A 17,090-nucleotide genomic window follows, 5' to 3' on the forward strand; every position below is an offset into this window, starting at 1 on the left:
GGTGTCACAACAAATGGGAGCTGAAGGCTCAGTGTCGACTGGAAGCTGTGCGAGCAGCCAGCAAATGTGGTGTGTGCTTGCTAGAGGTCTAAAATCTTGTTGCCCTCGCCAGTGCATGCCTAAACAACTCTTATGTGTGTAAACAGAAAACAAAATCTGTTAGATGGCGGAATTTAGAGGAAACTCCACGTTGCACACTTTTCACAGAATTCCTCAACTCCACCACCATGGCACTTTAGACTCCACACACAGGCTGCCATGGCAGCCCTGATGTGTTTAATGGACTAGTTCAGTGGGTGGTACAATCAGTGCTGCAGGCCCACTAGTGCCATTTAATTTACAGGTCCTGGGTACATTTAGTGCACTGGTTGGGACAGGGCTGCTTTGTACCACTTTGCTAGGGACTTACAAGTAAATTAAATATTCTGTTTGGGGCTAAGACAACATTATCATGTTTTAACAAGTGAGCACATGCACATTAGCATTATATAGTAGTCGTAAAGTGCACAGAGTCATAAAGCCAGCAAAAATGTTATCAGAAAAAATGGAGGAGAAAGGCAAAATCGTTTGGGGGAAGACCGCCCTAAGGCCAATATTTATACTTCGGCGCCAGGGCAGATTTGCGTCAAAAAGTTTACCGCCGGCTAACACCATTCCAACGCGCCTGCCGGGTGCCTTATTTATGGAATGACGTTAGCCGGCACTGCGGCCTGGTTTGCGTCAAAATAAATTACTCTAACCGGGTAGCAGAGGCGAAGGGAAGACTGGGGGTTGTGCACCAAAGAATGGTGCAAGTCAGATTAGAGTCAAAAATATTGGCTCTAACCTGACGTGCGCCATTTTTTGATGCACAACACCCATGGAAATGACTCCTGTCTTAGCAAAGACAGGAGTCATGCCCCCCTGCCCAATGGCCATGCCCGGGGGACTTCTATGCCTTGGCATGGCCATTGGGCACAGTGGCATGTAGGGGGGCCCACGTTAGGCCCCCCTATGCCACTCTAAAAAAAACAATATACATACTTACCTGCACTCACCATGGATGGGTCCCCCCATCCATGGGTGTCCTCCAGGGGTGGGCTAGGGTGGCAGGGGGTGTCCCTGGGTGCAGGGAAGGGCACCTGTGGACTGCTTCCATGGTCTCCCACCATGGAAAAGATCCCACACATTCCTTAACGCCTGCCTTGACCCAGGCGTTAATTTTTGATGCAAATCGGGATTTACGCCTCCCAGCCGTGCGCCATTTTTGCCCAGTTGCATAAATATGGCGCACAGGTGTTTAAGTCATTTTTTGGACGGGAACGCCTACCTTGGATGTCAATAACGCAAGGCGGTTTCACGCATCCAGAAAATGACACACACTGAGATATTTTGACGTTAGCGGGGTCTAGCGTCAAAGTATAAATATGGTCTTAGTTTTGCACCGAATTTGCATAAAAACAAATCATGCAAATCTGGCGCAAGCAGGGTATAAATATGGGCCTAAGTCTGATAGGTATAACAATGCTGCTCCTGTGTCACAGAGAACCCACAGCACTAATCCAGTTCCACTGTCTGAGGCATGCAAACAAACCTGCTTGCCTCTCAGAGGAGAAAGATGGAGCTGTAACAAGCTCAGCAGAGACCTCCATAAGAACAAGGAAGTGGAAGCTCTAGGGTAAGCCTCTACCTGAAATCCCTGATTGGGCCTCTATGGTGGCATGACCCGACCCATGGAAAAGCGATAATGTCATTTTGGGAGCACTGCTGATCCTCCTTTGTACACCATACCTATAGTAAGGCTGCAGCACTCACCCACGTTCAGCGCTGCCTCCTCCACCAACACCAGCAAGGTGAACCCAAATAGGCAGACAACACACCATGGAGGGGTGCCCTGGAAAGTCTGTGGTTAAGGCTACTTGCTAGGCCATTCAAAGAATGATGCTGTGAGCTGATACAAATGTGGATGGACACCCTTAGTTCAACCAGTGGTAGAAAGAGGCTGTCCAAAAGCCCTTTTTCTGAACGTTGTGTGATGAAAATAGCTGTTGCCAGACTGCTAGAGTAGTATGCAGGAGAGTCCTAAAAATTGTTGTGTGGAAGACCAATATCAATTTGAGAGATGGAATAATCTGAACAAGCATTTGCAATGCAATAGGTCTCACATTTGCCACACTTAGAGCTATTGGCATTGTAAAAGGCAATGTATTTTACATATGTGTTTTGGTTTGGAGTGTCGTAGATGTATGTGATGTGGAATGGAATTATATGGGTTGTATTGGACGTGTTAGTTGTAGAATTGTGTGGGGTGGAATTTAGTGCTGTAGAGTTTATCTGTGCAGAGGAATAATGTGGCATGGTGAATGCATAGGGGTGAGAGCTGCACAGAATAGATAGAAAGGAATATATAGAGGGATATGTTGTTTATGCGGGAAATGGTGAATTAACTTGAGACAGAGGAGCAAAAAGAGTGTGAGAAAGAAGAGGAATGCAGGCCATAGAAGCATAGGAGGAATTGTGTACACAGAAGTCAACCTAAGAAGAGGAGGAGAGGGCAGGTTTGAGGGACTGAAACCTCATCAGACCTCTTACTGACACGGGTTGCAAATAAAACAAAGTAACTTCTGTTCCCAAAGCTTTCTGATTATGCATGAATGTTTCACTTGTTGCTTTCAAAGGCAGAACTATTTGGTGGAAATATTTACACTGCTTCTAGCGTGTCTGTGAAAATCATTGGTAATGGAATAAATGCATAAGCTATGAAAGTAAGAAAGTCCACCTTAATCAAAGGAACACCAAGGTTTGATCTTAAAGGATAGGTGAACTGAAATATCAATGGGAAATTGCCCGACTGGATTGATTGTCTTAGAAAATGACTGGCTGATGAAGGGTGATACCCTGAAACCTGTCCCAGGATGCTTGTTTCTGGTTCAGCGAAAATCTGTTGTTTTTACATTTGTAGACCCAACTGGGAAGGGTATGCCAAGGTGTGGGTCCCGTGCTAGCTACGCCACCAGATTCAAGCTAGCCTGGCTGATGAAGGGTGATACCCTGAAACCGGTCCCAGGATGCTTGTTTCTGGTTCAGGGAAGCCCTGGCCTGGCAGTTCGGGCTGGACTGTTCCCACGGGGAACAGGGTCAAGACTGATTTGCATATAGCTGGGTCCAAACTGGAATGGTATGGCAAGCAAAAAAACTGATGGATTAAACCCAGATCTCTGAATGGGGTGAATGTTTGATTTGCTCTGCATTCCGTCCATCATCTGTTGTTTTTAAATTTGGAGCCCCAAGTGGAAAGGGTATGCCCAGACATGGGTCCCATGCTTGCTATGCCACCAGATTCAAGCTAGCCTGGCTGATGAATGGTGATACTCTAAAACCAGTCCCAGGATGCTTGTTTCTGGTCCAGGAAAGACCTGGCCTGGCAGTTCGAGGTGGACTGTTCCCAGGGGGAACAGGGTAAAGACTGATTTGCTTATGGCTGGGTCCAAACTGGAATGGCATGGCAAGCAAAAAAACTGATGGATTAAACCCAGATCTGTGACTGGGGGTGAACATTTGATTTGCTCTGCATCCTGTCCATCATCTGTTGTTTTTGTATTTGTTGCCCCTAGTGGGAAAGGTATGCCCAGACATGGGTCCCGTGCTTGCTATGCCACCAGATTCAAGCCAGCCTGGCTGATAAAGGGTGATACCCTGAAACCGGTCCCAAGATGCTTGTTTTTGGTCCAGAGAAGACCTGGCCTGGCAGTTCGGGCTGGACTGTTCCCATGGGTAACAGGGTCAAGACTGATTTGCTTATGGCTGGGTCCAAACTGGAATGGCATGGCAAGCAAAACAACTGATGGATTAAACCCAGATCTGTGACTGGTGGTGAACGCTTGATTTGCTCTGCATTCTGTCCATCATCTGTTGTTTTTGCGTTTGTTGCCCCAAGTGGGAAGGGTATGCTCCGACGTGGGTCCCTTGCTTGATATGCCATCAGATTCAAGCTAGCCTGGCTGATGAAGGGTGATACCCTGAAACCGGTCCCAGGATGCTTGTTTCTGGTTCAGGGAAGACCTGACCTGGCAGTTCGGGCTGGACTGTTCCCATGGGTAACAGGGTCAAGACTGATTTGCATATAGCTGGGTCCAAACTGGAATGGCATGGCAAGCAAAAAAACTGATGGATTAAACCCAGATCTCTGAATGGGGGTGAATGTTTGATTTGCTCTGCATTCCGTCCATCATCTGTTGTTTTTACATTTGTAGCCCCAAGTGGGAAGGGTATGCCCAGACGTGGGACCCGTGCTTGCTATGCCACCAGATTCAAGCTAGCCTGGCTGATGAAAGGTGATACTCTGAAACCGGTCCCAGGATGCTTGTTTCTGGTCCAGGGAAGACCTGGCCTGGCAGTTCGGGCTGGACTTTTCCCAGGGGGAACAGGGTCAAGACCGATTTGCATATGGCTTGGTCCAAACTGGAATGGCATGGCAAGCAAAAAAACTGATGGATTAAACCCAGATCTCTCAATGGGGGTGAATGTTTGATTTGCTCTGCATTACGTCCATCATCTGTTGTTTTTACATTTGTAGCCCCAAGTGGGAAGGGTATGCCCAGACGTGGGACCCGTGCTTGCTATGCCACCAGATTCAAGCTAGCCTGGCTGATGAAGGGTGATACTCTGAAACCGGTCCCAGGATGCTTGTTTCTGGTCCAGGGAAGACCTGGCCTGGCAGTTCGGGCTGGACTGTTCCCGTGGGGAACAGGGTCAAGACTGATTTGCATATGGCTTGGTCCAAGCTGGAATGGCATGGCAAGTGAAAAAACTGATGGATTAAACCCAGATCTGTGACTGGGGGTGAATGTTTGATTTACTCTGCATTCCGTCCCTCATCTGTTATTTTTGCATTTACCAATAAACTATAGCCATTAACTTACTAATAAAACATGAATGTCAAACTCTGTTATTAGTACCTTAAAACAGTATAGCTATTTAAAGAAAATGCCGCTTGCTGAACAGTATAAAGCCTATACAGAAAGAATTGACTTGCCTAATTTTCACAAAGCCTACTACATGGGATTTTAACCAGTTAATAAGTGGTGCCAGGTCTTCGTTTATAATTGCTACACCTGAAAATAACAGCACACCGTAAACCACTATATGCAGGTAGACAGAGGATGACAACTTTGTTTAACTTTTGTCTAGGGAGAAAACTCACATCACAACTAACTAAAGTATTTTCCTTTTGTGAGTCATGGCCCATCCCCACACAAAGAAACAGGCATACATATAATTTCAAGTAAACAGACCTTGAACTGGTTCTTAATTAAAAAGGTCATAGGTCAGCCAAGTAGGATGGAAAAAAAAACCTGCAATGCATGTTTATAATTATAATGTTTATTTATTTAGTAATAAAGGCCCGATTGTGTTTTACTGCATAACATATATGAATTTTGTGGAGCATTTTACGTACACTAAATTTATGGACCTGAGAAAGATGAACGCCGAACTCGGACACACCAGCATTCTTACCTTTACGTTCCAGGTTGCGTACCAATTTCTGCAGCATTGGTTTGACCTGCTGAGTTAGCTACTGTTTGAAGTACTACCTTCCTGTGGCATTCACTCAATGATCTATGGTCTGAAATATCTGGATTGGCACATTCAGGCAACTGCAATACTGTATGCTTCCAATTGTAAAAACAAAAAAAGTAAAACTCTCTCTCCACCAGGACAGTGTTTCGGACCTGGGCCTTTCTGTTGCAAATCATTATTCAAGTACCAGACTACAGCCCCAACATTCACTAGGGGGGGAAAGGACGGCGCGTGATTAGAAACATGCGTCGATTACATGGAGTAAGACAACCCTTATTGAGATTAGTTATTTTGGCTGCAGAATGTCACAATCTGTTCTTCTTACACTACCCCTAGAGGCCCCTCGGAAGTCTCACTGAAGCAGGTTTCACACCACAAGTCTGATCAAACAGCAGATTAGACCAACCAAGACTGTCTAGAGTTTAGCAGCCTGCAGTTCAATTTATTACACACAAAACAGCCTCCTTGTTGTGCTGCTTGAAGGAAATGGAAGACACTGTTGTTCACAAAGTGCTACAAGCAGGTATATTATACAGCAGACTCCCACCTCAGATCACATTAACGGAAGCAAATGGGAAAGGGCTATCCATAAATACCAAACCTTTACAAACATTTGCAATGCAATGGGTTTTGCATTTGCTTGAGTTAGAGCTATTAGGGGGCCGGGGCCGGGGATGCGGGAGCACCGCCAACAGGCTGGCGGTGCTCCTCAGGACATTCTGACCGCGGCGGTTCAGCCGCGGTCAGAACAGGAAAACCGGCGGTCTCCCGCCGGTTTTCCGCTGTCCTGCAGAATCCTCCATGGCGGCGCAGCTTGCTGCGCCGCCATGGGGATTCTGACACCCCATACCGCCATCCTGTTCCTGGCGGGTCGCCCGCCAGGAACAGGATGGCGGTATGGGGTGTTGTGGGGCCCCTGGGGGCCCCTGCAGTGCCCATGCCAATGGCATGGGCACTGCAGGGGCCCCCGTAAGAGTGCCCCACTTCGTATTTCAGTGTCTGCTTTGCAGACACTGAAATACGCGACGGGTGCCACTGCACCCGTCGCACATACCCACTCCGCCGGCTCCATTCGGAGCCGGCTTCCTCGTGGGGAGGGGTTTCCCGCTAGGCTGGCGGGCGGCCTGCTGGCGGTCGCCCGCCAGCCCAGCGGGAAAGCCAGAATGGCCTCCGCGGTCTTTCGACCGCGGAGCGGCCATATGGCGGCTCCCTCCAGGCGGCCGGCTCCCGCCGCCCCGCGGGGGTCAGAATGACCCCCTTAGTGTTGTAAACTCCTATATGCTACATAAATTGAAATTGAAAAGTTAAAGAGTTTGACATAAGTGAGCTGATTCAAAGCGCTACGGCCGCCATGAGCATTGGCGTGAAGAGAGACACAGAAGGTAAAAGAAGTTCGCTCGCAGTCAAACGTATCGGCAAAAGTGCAATTAGCCATGTAAGAGGGGGGATGGCTAAGACAGTAACAAAACCTCCCAAAGGAGGGACAAACATAAACAATTTACTAATGTCCTTAAAGGATTTTTGAAAGGCAAGCCCATGAACGAGTGATAGTGATGGGCGTGAGGTGGACGTGGTTAAAAGCCCAGTTACATACCAACACGTTGGAAAAGTAACGTTTTCGCGCTGCTGTGCTCAACCTAAAAATGAATGTTCACATCATAGGACTGGATACAATTGTTTATTGGCGTGTTAAGTGATCAGAATAAGGTTCTGTCCAAGCCGCTAGCTCCTCACATCGCTTGGGTCAGGCGTCCTTAACGAACAAGGAAGGAATGCTAAGTAGGTATTTGGAGAGATGAGAATTGAAATGTGCACAATAAATATCAAGAGTCAATGTTGTAAGTGGAACATTATTATTGTTAAGCTATATATATTTGGTTTGCTAAACCTTGTATTATGGCTAAGCCTACTATTAGAACGGAAATGTGAGAGAGGATGAAATAAAGTCAAACATGTCACGCACATTTATTAGTTAGGGGCAAAAGTCAAATTTCATTTTATTACCCTAGTAGAGTTAACATTCTGCCTCACTACACTCTTGTATCTTCATTGCTCACACTACTGGCCCATCTGATAAGATTATACTCTACTTCTGGTAACTAATGCACATGCCAAGACAGGAGATCCACAGGTAGCAATACACTTTGTTGCACGATGGGAGAGGCACCTAGATCAATTACAGGTTTCACCTCTGGTGGATCATGACCCCTGCCACATTCAGTATTGACAATAAATATCATAGCATCCACGTCTATCTCTATGTGTCTCTATCCATAGGAGACATTTTCCCTTGCTGCCAAGACAATTAAAGGCTTAGGGTTGCAGACCTGCAACTGTTGGTGGGAGCAAAACGCTCCCTCATCCAGTGACATGCAATAGCTCTAGCATTTATCCTTTAAAAGCCGACCAAATACTTTATTGCTATGCTGATATCTTAAAAACCGCTGAATAAAATTACACCAAACCAAAGCACTTCTCTGATTAAATTTCTATCTTCATGCCACGTTTGATGTATTTCCATTCAGTGTTTTTACTGTTGTGAAGGCCAACGCTTTTTATATGAATCAACATTAGAATCACTGCTTCAATCAGCCCTACATAACCACCCCACCTCAAGACAGAAATTTGCCATGCTGAATCCAAAACATTTACTGCTCACACTTTTTTGGAAGGCTTGTGGAATGGTGTCAAACATATTAGACCGACAAAAAATGGCTTTTCAATTGAAACTTTGAACCAAGTTGTGGGGGCTGCCACAGCCCTATTCAGGTGTAAGTTTCAGCCCCTCCCTCCCATCCAGCACATGAAGACACATGAGCCTGGTGATGGGCCATTGGGACATAAATGGCATACCTGAGCTTCCTTTGTGTGTGACTGTCTAGAGGGAATGCGCCAGAGCCCAGCTGTCACTCATCCAATGAATTTGTATAGGATCCCAATTCTGCTATTTGGCAGACTCTTCAGTGTAACTTGCTGCAGGGAATCATCCCATGTAATCTGGTTTGATTTAAGTAGCTTCTTTGCATCTGCAATTTATGAAAAGCACAGCATAGCAGAGACCATTTATACAGATTTGCACATAGTAATATGATGTTTAGGGCCATTGTAGAGAGAAGGAAGGAGTAGCATATCCCATCACATCAGAGCTATCTATAGACGGGCCTATTTAGTGTGCACTTGAATTATAATTTAGCATTTGCTAAAACAAAAACAAACAAATGGGATTTACATTTTAAATGCACTTGTACAACTGCAGCAGTTTCAGTAGGATTTTATCCTGCTAAATATACAATTGTGGTGAAATGACAATATCAGACTTTTTGCAACCACTCACTACCCATAATTTATCAGCAGCATGTGCTCAGTCACCCACCGCAACTGCCCTCAAAGGGAGACACCCTACTTGTAATATATCAAGAGGATTTCACCCGAAATGAGCACTGGAACCGCTAAGTTAGACTGCCTTTTCCACAGTTTTGAGCTGTGTGGTGTCTTAAGTAGTTGAAGTGTTGCAGCCCCAAAATGGCCAGCCAAACAGACATGTTCACTTTGTGCAGCCAAATCCCTCCTCCGGCCCCCTCCCTCCAGCCCGGGCCGGGCCCTCCCCACACCTTCTCCTAGGAACAATAAAATTATAATAACGTGTTATTATCATTTTATTTTTCCTTTCTCAACAATCCAGTGGGGCGACGCCTGGTGCACTCGTGTTCTTCCCATTGCTCTCTGTCGTAATTGGTCACCCAAAGCAGGTCGTAGTAACAGATAAACACTTTACAAAAGTTTTCAAATTAATCGTTAACCGCAGTGGTTGCTAATGCTTGGATGCAATTTAAAAGAAATATAGTGATATATTGTGTGCTTAATGGTTTACATCTCTGATACCCTCCAGTGGATTTTGTTCCTTTTGTTGTCTAAATATCCATAAAAATAAGGGCTATTATTCTAAATTTGTGTCTGATTTCTTTTGTGTTGTGATTCTATGTTATTGAACTGTTTTGGTACTTCTAAATGCTTTGAGAAAGCCTGACTGCTTGAAGCCACAGCTACCCAGGGTTGAGCTAAGGTCTTGCAATTTAACCTATCTGGATCCAAGACAGCTTTGTGAGTTTATTATAAGGTGAGGTTACACAACCACACCATATAATAAACTGATTCCTCACGGAGAGGAATGTTTGAGTAAAACCACTCTGAAACTCACAGAGTTGATTCTCTTGAAACCTCTGGAACAGAGGAAGCTTGGACAAAGGGAAGAGGTTATGTAGCATCATAGATAAATTGCAACCATCAGTTAATTAAACTGTATTTATCCATCTCAAAGTATTTTGTCATCTAAAGTTGTATCATTGTCTCCATAGATGGCTTATGGTTTACAGAGGTGTGTCCATCTAGCCTTTCTTGTCCTTCCTAGATTGAAATAAAGGGCAGTTCTTGTCATACGTTCTGATCAGACATTGATTTTGTGTGATTAATGTGTGGTAATGCATCTAATTTCCCAAACTACTAACTCCCACCATTGTGGAACCACCTTGAGTGATTGGCACACTGGGGAAATGGGAGTACAATCAATTAACCAATCAGAGTGCAGTATTAACAAAGGGTCCAGCAGAACCATAGGAAATGCCCCCTGATGATTATTAACATTTTAAGTAATATTTATGAATTTTCCAGTCACATAACTTTGGAGAACGACAGCCAAATGCAAATGTATAGGTTTCTTGACTTAACTAGACCTAGCAGTACATCTAGGTTGTTTGTTCTGTCATCTGTCTGCTTTTGATGCATTACCAAAACTTTGGCTTTTTCTACTAAGAGGAACAAGGAGTAATACACCTCACACTACCTTCGGAGCACTAAGGCCCAGATTTATACTCTGTTTGCGCTGAATTCGTTTTTTTTTTTTACTCTGATTCAGCTCAAACTGAACTGCATATTTATATTTTGACGCTAGACTAGTCTAACGTCAAAATATTGGAGTTAAAGTCATTTTTTGGATGCATGAACCAACCTTGCGTAAATGAGGCGCAGGGTGGTCGTTCCCATCTAAAAAAATGACTCCAAGACACTAGCGCCTTATTTATCCTCCCGTGCAAAAATGGTGCAGGGGAGGGAGGCAGGCCTAAATAACGGCGCAAAGCCTGCTTAGTGCCATTATTTAACGTCTGTGTCAGAGCAGGCATTGGGGGACCTGTGGATCCATTTCCATGGTCAAACATCTTGGAAAGAGCCCACAGGTGACCTCCCCAAGCACCAGGCACACCCCCACCGAATAAGAAATGTTCTTGGTTCGAGGTAAGGTCTACTGCTGTGGTTGGCCTACTTAGACTGCAGGTTGAGTGGTCAACACTAGACCCAAAACAAACTTAAGAGCTAACAGGCAAAAACTAGTTTGCAATGGAAAATATATATTAAGACATTGAAACATCTCTGGGCACAGGCAAAAGGCAGGACAAACCAAGCAGGTTTCAGGAAGAAAAGAACACAGCACAGATAAAGTTCAGAGTGGGAAACACAGCCTGCAATACGCAGAAGTAATTCCCCGGTTTGCTTTTATATCTGAAGGCCACAGGAAGTAAGCACACATGCCAATAGATCCGTTTTAGGCAGGTGGCACCCGACTTTTTAAGAAAAAAAGGCTTCATTTATATATCTCTTGCCTGAAATTGCCTCTGTTTTCATAAAACTCGATTTTATTTTCAAATGTTTGCACTTTACTGTTTTGAAATGTTGACATGTGAGGAGGAAAAAACTGGAAGTAGTTCCTCTATGTTTGCTTGGGAAAGCAACTGAATTAAAAAGGAAACTATCTATTCCCAAGGAGAACTACAGACTGGTATGTATGTAATATATATATACAAGGCATCTGGATTCCAGTTTGACCAATTCCACATTCCAAGGCAAGAACATGGAGGAAACGCAAGCTAAGCCCACCATCCTAGGCTACGGGAGCAAGACTTGCCCAATCACACCTCAGCCCTGGATGTGCCATGAGGTGTTGGCACAACCTGAACAGGGGCAGACCAGTAACTCAGAAAGCACCATCAACAAAGTGGGGGTTCAGAGCTTCAGATTCTAACAATATGCGTCCAATCTTAGTAAAAGAGAAGACTATATGATATATACGAGTGTTGTGTAGTCATTTTAGTCACAGCTCCATGCACGTCATTTTAGCACACTAGGCCTGCTGCTGTGCACTTTCACCTAGATATCTTTTATTCAGATTCATTTATTATTCTTACAACAGCCAATTTTGCGGTCTTGTTTTATTTCTCTCTATCTAGCTGTTTTTGCCTAGGCCAGCACTACGTTCTCAAACAAGACATTCTTGCTCACTCTGTGCTTCTTTCAAGGCTGCAGTTAAATAGGTTGCCGGTGAACGTGGTACAAGTTTTTGTCTCTGACATTCATAGAAAAACACACATCCTTACGTAGGGAGCTTTTTTATTATCAAAACACTTCCCTGTCCCTTACACTTTAGAGGGAGATTCCGGCCAGAGAACCATGACTCTATGCTGATTGCTGAACACTTCGTTACAGCTGCCTATGCAGACTTCAGGCCTTTGCTCAGGTATGGGGAATGATGTCTTCCCAGGGGAACCTGAAGGCAAGATTTAAAGTTTAACATGCTGTGCTCTATTATAGCCTAGGCAGGAATTAGTCTATTGACTCTAGTGACAATATGGTAGCGTTATTTCTATGCTTTACTCTCCTTGTCACAATTTTAATCTTGTCATGCTGTATCGTCCTGGTTATTGCAGCACATCTTTTGCTATCTAAGATGCCGTCACTTCATTAAAACCTTAATGAAACATATACTGCTTCTGTTTGTCATTGTGTTTGTGAGACTAATATAACTGAGAGAAACGGATGAGACCTGAGTGACCACGGTTTCCCGGAGAAATAAATTATGTCATGCGCTCGGCTGCCCAATCATCCCTGCCCTTGGGTGGAGATGAGGCACTGCTAATTAGCCAGAACAAAACCTGGATTGGGGCAACATGTGTCACCTGTAGTGGGTAAGACTCAGGGCCTCATTATGACCCTGGCGGTAGAGAACCGCCAGGGCCAACGGGGGCGGGAGCACCGCCGACAGGCCGGCGGTGCTCCCTTGGGCATTCTGACCGCGGCGCTTTGGCCGCGGTCAGAACGGGAAAACCGGCGGTCTCCCGCCGGTTTTCCACTGCCCCTAAGAATCCTCCAAGGCGGCGCAGCTCGCTGCGCCGCCGAGGGGATTCTGACAATCCTTACCGCCATCCTGTTCCTGGCGGCTCGCCCGCCAGGAACAGGATGGCGGTAAGGATTGTCGTGGGGCCCCCGTAAGAGGGCCCCGCTAGTATTTCACTGTCTGCGTAGCAGACAGTGAAATACGCGACGGGTGCGGTAGCACCCGTCGCACCTTCCCACTCCGCCGGCTCGATTACGAGCCGGCATCCTCGTGGGAAGGGAGTTTTTCCCTGGGCTGGCGGGCGGTCTTTTGGAGACCGCCCGCCAGCCCAGGGAAAAACTCATAATACCCTCCGCGGTCTTCTGACCGCGGAGCGGTGTTATGGAGGGCGGCATCCTGGCGGCGTGAGGCCCTCAGTCTCCCACACCGCAGGTGATTCTGCCGCTCAAAATCCAATAGTCTCATTAGAATAAAGAGAGCCTACGCCACAGTAGGGGTGGGCAGAATTTGTAATTCCTCCAGCAGAAGTGGAGGAATTTAGTAATTCTGCATTACTGCGGAATTGCTAAGAAATTCCACTGCTCTGCTCCACCGGTAGAATTAATCAGCACTAGCTGTCGGTGGTCTGACAGACTCCCATGAAACCCAACCACATCCAGTGTTGGTCGGTAATTTTAGAAGGGATGGGCGTGGACAGGAAGCACACTCACATGCACTCATTCACACACTCACGCACGCACATCCATTCACGTCACTCATCAACATTGAAACAAACACACACGCACCAAGTATTCATTTAAAAAACACACACACACACTTACCTTCAGCCCGAAGGTCCCAGGAGGGTTGGGACTGCTGCCTTCCCTCACTGGGAAGGCAGCAGTCCCAACTTCATCACAGAGTGGGATGGTGTCAGTGAGACTTCTGACCCCACCCCTCTTTGTGACGAGGTGTCACTGATTGATTCCCGCCCAGGGCACTTCAGGGCTTAAACCTGAAGCACCTAGTTCGGAGTCAATGGGTGGCGTTTCCCCTCGTCACCGAGGGGGAGGGCCTCGAGGCACCTTTGCTAAGCCGAGGAGGTCCCGCCCATAGGAGCTGTGATCTCTTCAGCCCAGCAAAATTCATTTCAGGCAGCCAGGAGTATGCACAAATCTCACATTTCTCACTTTTGGCTGCCTGAGCTGAACATGGAGTGTTTGTCAGGCTGACTTTTGCTCAGCCTGGCAGGCACTTTTCATGAGGGACAAAAGGTGGGGAGGCGTGGCCCGTCAGCCCTGAAAGGACGGGCCTCAGCTGACCGCATCACAATTATGTTTTCAGACATGTGAGCTAAATCAAATGGTGTTTCCGGGATTGGAAAAGTAGCAAAATACATGTTAGAAATGGGGTTTCTGGCTGGCAGTCAGTATGCACTCTGTTCAAGCAGAGACCCTCACTCTAGTGAGGGAAAGGGAGTTGCACTCCTAAGACAACCCCTGCTCACCCCATTGGTAGCTTGGCACAAACATTCAGCCTTATCTCAAAGGCAATATGTAAAGTATTTGTACCAACACACAGAGCAACACAGTGAAAACACTATAAAAGGACTCAACACTAGGTTAGAAAAATAGCCAATATTTATCTGAGTAAAACAAGACCAAAATGACAAAAGTCCAACATACACAAGCAAAGTTATGCATTTTTCAAAGATAAAACTTCAATATAGAACTTAGAAACTTCAAATTTGAGATACCACGACGTCGTGACAGAGTCGTTCGCAATAAGCCAACACTAATGGTACCAGTCACTGAGTCACATGGACCCCCAGGTACTGTACCTTGTGAAAATGAAGAAACAAGCCGGTGCACGTCTGGGATTGAGGCGTCACTGGATCTGGTGTGGTGTTGGTTCTGGTGCTGTGGAGTGAAGGAGCAGAGGTGCCGGTGCTAGGCATCGGGTCCTTGCTGCAGAGCTGTGGAGGTGAGGCAGCGTTGATGTGAAGTGTTGGATCTGCGCACTTCCAGCGGGGTCGATGTCTGGCAGTCATGGCTTAGTGCAGCGAAGTTGGGTGTTACAGACATCGTTGACACGACACTCCGATATCACAAGTTCTCGGGACGTCAGCTGCTGCAGCAACGTGGGGCCTACGTTGTCGGTAGGGTCGTCGTGCTTCAGCGCTGTCTACGGCTTCAGGTGCAGGTGGCGTCATAGGTTTCGTGCAGCGACATCCTTGCGAAGATGCAGAGTCGTCTGAAGTGGTTTCACGTGGAATTTTCCAAATTTAACTTTCAGAGGACCAGGAACTGGAATGGCACCACCTAGCAAGCTAGAGGCCATGGCAAGTGAACTCAGAGAGGTTGGTGAAGTCTCTGCTGTCCTTGAGACTTCAATATAGGAGGGTAACTCAGTCCAAGCCCTTGGAGACACCTCTCAAGCAGGAATATACCACAAAGTCCAGTATTTGTCCTCTTTCAGACAGAAGCAGCAACTGCAGGCTAACCCAGCAAGGCACAGTCACAGGCAAAGGTGCAGTATTCCTCCTCCAGCTCTTAAGCTTTTCTCCTTGGCAGACGGTTCTCTTGAATCTTGAAGTGATCAAAAAAATCTGGAGTTTTGGGTCCACTACTTATACCCCTTTCTGCTTTTGAAGTAGGCAAACTTCAAAGGAAAGTCTCTGTTGTTCACAGCATACTGCCTTGCCCAGGCCAGGCCCCAGACTCACACCAGGGGGTTGAAGACTGCATTGTGTGAGGGCAGGCAAAGCACTTTCAGGTGTAAGTGACCACTCCTCCCTCCACTCTAGCCCAGATGGCCCATCAGGATATGCAGGCTACACCCCAGCTCCCTTTGTGTCACTGTTTAGTGGAGATTCACAAGCAGCCCAACTGTCAGTCTGACCCAGACAGGGAATACACAAGCAGGCAGAGTCACAGAACGCTTCAAGCAAGAAAATGCCCACTTTCTAAAAGTGGCATTTTCAAAGTGACAACCTAAAAAATAACTTTACTAAAAGATGCATTTTTAAATTGTGAGTTCAGAGACCCAAACTCCAGAACTCTATCTGCTCCCAAAGGGAAGTTGCACTTTAATAATATTTAAAGGCAGCCCCCATGTTAACCTATGAGAGAGATAGACCTTGCAACAGTGAAAAACGAATTTGGCAGTATATCACTGTCAGGACATGTAAAAACACACCAGTACATGTTCTACCTTTTACATGCACTGCACCCTGCCCATGGGGCTACATAGGGCCTACCTTAGCGGTGCCTTACATGTATAAAAAGGGAAGGTTTGGGCCAGCTGCTCCTCCCTCCCACCTCCCCGTCCTAATGGCGGCCGCTGTGCGGCTCCTAGTGTGACCCCCAAACCTGCTTTCGGCCAGGAGTACACTTCAGCTCCACCAGTCTGCCTCCGTGGCCCTGACCCCACCGTTTTTGCTGCATAAGAAGTTCGAGGGCCTCCACCACCCGCAGGCACCCGCAGGCACCCGCCTGTGCCTGATCCCTGGTGCCTAGTGGTAGGCTTGTCTAGTATACCGTGTATTTCGTTCCATAGTTCGTATTTTATTTATTTATTTTTATTTATTTATATTTAAGAGTTTTCTATAGCGCTAGCAAGACCGAGAGGGTAACAGAGCGCTTTACAGCAGAACAGGAAATAAACATAAGAATAAACATAAAAGACACACAAGTCAAGAGTCATTTTGTACAATGGGGGTGCAAGTGGGTTCCAAGAATAGAAGGGTGGCAGTTCGGGGAAGGGGGGGTGGAGAGGGAGAGACCCTTATTAATGAGAGGGGTGGTTTAGGAGGAATTCTTTCAGTAGTTTCTTAAAGGTCAGGTGGGAGGTGTTAGATCTGATGTGGATGGGTAAGGAGTTCCATATTCTCGGAGCGTTGTTAGAGAAGGAGCATGATCAAGTTTTTTGCTTGTTGGGTTTCGGAAGGAGGAGGAGGAGAGAGCTTGTGCTTCTCAGAGATCTAGTTTGACCAGCTTTCACTAGCTTGTTAGCGAGGTATTCAGGTTTCCCAGTGTGAAGGGCTTTGTGTGTCAGGCAGGCAGTGCGGAACAGGCAGCGGGCCTCAATCGAGAGCCATTTCAGGTTCTTCAGGGCTGGGGAGATGTGGTCAAATTTATTAGTTCCTGTCACTAATCTAGCTGCTGCATGAAGAGTGGACCTCATAGGGGCGAGTCGGGATTTGGCCGTGCCAGTGAGGATAGAGATCCCATAGTCTAGTCTTGAGAGTGCCAGTGCTTGAGTGGCCTGTTTGAGGTCATCGTGGGGTATGAAGGATTTGATTTTGTGAAGAAGTTTAAGGGTGCGGAAGGCATTATTGGCGTTTGACTTAATATGGTCCTGCAAGGTCAGGTTGGAGTCCAGAGAGATT

The sequence above is a fragment of the Pleurodeles waltl genome, chromosome 3_1, assembly GCF_031143425.1.
Source record: "Pleurodeles waltl isolate 20211129_DDA chromosome 3_1, aPleWal1.hap1.20221129, whole genome shotgun sequence".
Lineage (NCBI taxonomy): Eukaryota > Metazoa > Chordata > Amphibia > Caudata > Salamandridae > Pleurodeles > Pleurodeles waltl.